Consider the following 4,034-nt stretch of genomic DNA (forward strand, 5'->3'; position numbering starts at 1 on the left):
GGGGTGGTTCGTCCCCCTTCCCACAATCCCCCGCGGCCCGTGAAACGCCGGTTGGGGGGGGGGGGGGGTGGGGGGAGGTTTCCCACAATGCCCCGCGTGGTTCGGGAGGGGGCGGGGTCCGCCTCTATCCCACAATCCCCCGCGCGTCCCGGCCCCGCTCACCCGCCGCGCGGTGCCGCTCCCGTCCGGCCGCCGCCGCCGCCGCCGCTTCTGCGCATGCGCGGGGCGGGGCGGGGCCGCCCGTTCGCTCCGCCCCTCGCTCCTCCGAGCCACTCCCCCTCCTTCTACCTTGTAGAGGAGACGGCGGCGCCGGCGCGGCCACTCCCCCTCCTGGGAGAGGGCGGGGCGGGGACAGCGCATGCGTGGGCGCGGCGGGGGCGTGGCGTTTCGTCTGGGTTCCGCCCACTTCCTGTTGTGGGAGGGGCGGTGCCTGGCGGGTATCCGGGTCAGGCGTGGGGGGGGGGGGGAGGCGGGTTAATGAGGCGGTTTGTTAATTAGCGGGTGGGGTCACGTGGGGGGGGGGCCGGCACCCGGACACGGGGGTCAGGCGGCACGTGGGGGGGGGGAGGGGCGGGGATGGGGTGGGGGGATGGTCTGGGGGGGGGGGGATGGGGGGCTGGGCCACCCAGGTGCCTTCTATGGGGAGATGTGGGGCAGAATATGGGGGTCGTGTCTGGGGAGGTGGGGCAGGATCTGGTCTGTGGGGAGATGTGGGGCTGGGATGTGTGGGTCTCTTCTATGGGGAGATGTGGGGCACAAACAGCAGGACCCCTTCTATGGGGAGATGTGGGGCTGGGACACCTTTGTCCTTTCTATGGGGAGGTGTGGGGCTGGGAGATGGGGGTCTCGTCTATGGGGAGATGTGGGGCAGAATCTGGTCTGTGGGGTGGTGTGGGGCCGGACACGGGGGTCTCTTCTATGGGGAGATGTGGGGCTGGAACACCTGGATCTTTTCCATGGGGAGATGTGGGGAACAAACGCCCGGGTGCCGTCTATGGGGAGATGTGGGGCTGGAGGTGGGGGTCTCTTCTATGGGGAGGTGTGGGGCTGGACTTGTGGGTCCCCTCTATGGGGAGATGTGGGGCTGGAGGTGGGGGGCTGCTCTACGGGGAGATGTGGGGCTGGGACACCCCGGTGCCTCCTACAGGGAGATGTGGGGCACAACCGCCCCGGTCCTGTCTATGGGGAGATGTGGGGCTGGACACGGGGGTCTCGTCTGTGGGGAGATGTGGGGCTGGAGATGGTCTGTTCTATGGGGAGATGTGGGGCTGGAGGTGGGGGGCTGCTCTACGGGGAGATGTGGGGCTGGGACACCCCGGTGCCTCCCATAGGGAGATGTGGGGCACAAACACCCTGGTCCTGTCTATGGGGAGATGTGGGGCTGGGAGATGGGGGTCCCCTCTATGGGGAGATGTGGGGCAGGAGATGGGGGTCTGTTCTATGGGGAGATGTGGGGCAGGACACCAAAATCCCTTCTATGGGGAGATGTGGGGCGGGGAGATGTGGGTCTCTTCTATGGGGAGATGTGGGGCTGGAGATGGGGGTCTATTCTATGGGGAGATGTGGGGCTGGGACACCTTTGTCCTTTCTATGGGGAGATGTGGGGCTGGAGATGGGGGTCTCGTCTGTGGGGAGATGTGGGGCAGAATCTGGTCTGTGGGGCTGGACACAGGGGTCTCTTCTATGGGGAGTTGTGGGGCTGGACACGGGGGTCTCTTCTATGGGGAGATGTGGGGCTGGACACGGGGGTCTCTTCTATGGGGAGATGTGGGGCTGGGATGTGTGGGTCTGTTCTATGGGGAGATGTGGGGCTGGGACAACTTTGTCCTTTCTATAGGGAGATGTGGGGCCGGACACAGGGGTCCCGTCTATGGGGAGATGTGGGGCTGGACACGGGGGTCTCGTCTGTGGGGAGATGTGGGGCAGGAGACGGGGGTCCATTCTATGGGGAGATGTGGGGCAGGATCTGGCCTGTGGGGCTGGACGCGGGGGTCCCGTCTATGGGGAGATGTGGGGCTGGAGATGGGGGTCTCTTCTATGGGGAGATGTGGGGCTGGACACGGGGGTCTCTTCTATGGGGAGATGTGGGGCTGGGACACCTTTGTCCTTTCTATAGGGAGATGTGGGGCCGGACACGGGGGTCTTGTCTGTGGGGAGATGTGGGGCAGAATCTGGTCTGTGGGGCTGGACGCGGGGGTCCCGTCTATGGGGAGATGTGGGGCTGGAGATGGGGGTCTCTTCTATGGGGAGATGTGGGGCTGGACACGGGGGTCTCTTCTATGGGGAGATGTGGGGCTGGGACAACTTTGTCCTTTCTATGGGGAGATGTGGGGCTGGACACGGGGGTCTCGTCTGTGGGGAGATGTGGGGCAGAATCTGGTCTGTGGGGCTGGACACAGGGGTCCCGTCTATGGGGAGTTGTGGGGCTGGATACGGGGGTCTCTTCTATGGGGAGATGTGGGGCTGGGACACCTTTGTCCTTTCTATAGGGAGATGTGGGGCCGGACACAGGGGTCCCGTCTATGGGGAGATGTGGGGCTGGACGCAGGGGTCTCGTCTGTGGGGAGATGTGGGGCAGGAGACGGGGGTCCATTCTATGGGGAGATGTGGGGCAGGATCTGGCCTGTGGGGCTGGACGCGGGGGTCCCGTCTATGGGTCGCCGTGGGGCAGCCCCTCCCCCCCCCCCTCCCTCCCGTGGGTCGTGACCCCGCGGGGTTCCCGCTGAGGGCGGGGGCGGGGCGGCCCCACCCCACCCGTGTCCCCCATAATTTGGGGGTGGGGGGAGGGGCGCGCGCCCAAGGTGAGCGGGGGTGGGGGCGGCCGCCCCGCATTCCTGGGTTGGGCCGCCGCCCCTCCCCCCCCCGCCCCCCGGCTGCCCCCCACCCCTTTAATGACGGGGTGGGGGAGGGGGCGGGGGGCCGATATAGGGGACCCCCCACCCTCCCCTCCCCCACCCACGATGGAGCGGGGGCTGCGGCTGGTGGCGCTCGGCGGCCTCCTGCTGGGTGCGCGGGGTCAGATGGGGTCAAATGGGGGCAGGCGGGGGCTGTGGGGTGCTCTGGGGCGAGGTGGGGGGCTATGGGGTGAGGTGGGGTGCTCTGGGGTGAGATGGGTGCTATGGGGTGAAATGGGTGCTATGGGGTGCTATGGGGTGAGGTGGGGGCTATGGGGTGAGATGGGTGCTATGGGGTGCTATGGGGTGAGGTGGGTGCTATGGGGTGAAATGGGTGCTATGGGGTGCTATGGGGTGAGGTGGGGGCTATGGGGTGAGATGGGTGCTATGGGGTGAAATGGGTGCTATGGGGTGCTATGGGGTGAGGTGGGTGCTATGGGGTGAAATGGGTGCTATGGGGTGCTATGGGGTGAGGTGGGGGCTATGGGGTGAGGTGGGGGGCTATGGGGTGAGATGGGTGCTATGGGGTGAAATGGGTGCTATGGGGTGCTATGGGGTGAGGTGGGTGCTATGGGGTGCTATGGGGTGAGGTGGGTGCTATGGGGTGAAATGGGTGCTATGGGGTGCTATGGGGTGAGGTGGGTGCTATAGGGTGAGGTGGGGGCTATGGGGTGAGATGGGTGCTATGGGGTGAAATGGGTGCTATGGGGTGCTATGGGGAGAGGTGGGTGCTGTGGGGTGAGGTGGGGTGCTATAGGGTGCTGTGGGGTGCTATAGGGTGAGGTGGGGGCTATGGGGTGAGGTGGGGTGCTATGGGGTGAGATGGGTGCTATGGGGTGAAATGGGTGCTATGGGGTGCTATGGGGTGAGGTGGGTGCTATGGGGTGAAATGGGTGCTATGGGGTGCTATGGGGTGAGGTGGGTGCTATAGGGTGAGGTGGGGGGCTATGGGGTGAGGTGGGGGCTATAGGGTGAGATGGGGTGCTGTGGGGTGAGGTGGGTGCTATAGGGTGAGGTGGGGGCTATAGGGTGCTGTGGGGTGCTATAGGGTGAGGTGGGGGCTCTAGGGTGAAATGGGTGCTATGGGGTGCTATGGGGTGAGGTGGGTGCTGTGGGGTGAAATGGGGTGAGGTGGGTGCT

General features: G+C 65.8%; 1 long non-coding RNA gene across 2 annotated transcripts; it reads right to left on the reverse strand.

The window, feature by feature from the left end:
• Window positions 1-2,207: 2,207 nt before the first annotated feature.
• Window positions 2,208-2,681, reverse strand: LOC126035145 (uncharacterized). Of its 2 annotated transcripts, XR_007504831.1 has the most exons (3): window positions 2,545-2,681; window positions 2,342-2,376; window positions 2,208-2,304 (listed from the first exon to the last, which is right to left on the reverse strand). It is a non-coding gene; the product is annotated as an uncharacterized LOC126035145 (long non-coding RNA). The 2 variants fall into 2 exon arrangements; XR_007504832.1 differs by lacking the exon at window positions 2,342-2,376 and having other exon boundaries at window positions 2,473-2,681.
• Window positions 2,682-4,034: the final 1,353 nt, after the last annotated feature.

The sequence above is a fragment of the Accipiter gentilis genome, chromosome 37 (assembly GCF_929443795.1).
Source record: "Accipiter gentilis chromosome 37, bAccGen1.1, whole genome shotgun sequence".
In the NCBI taxonomy this organism is placed as follows: domain Eukaryota; kingdom Metazoa; phylum Chordata; class Aves; order Accipitriformes; family Accipitridae; genus Astur; species Astur gentilis.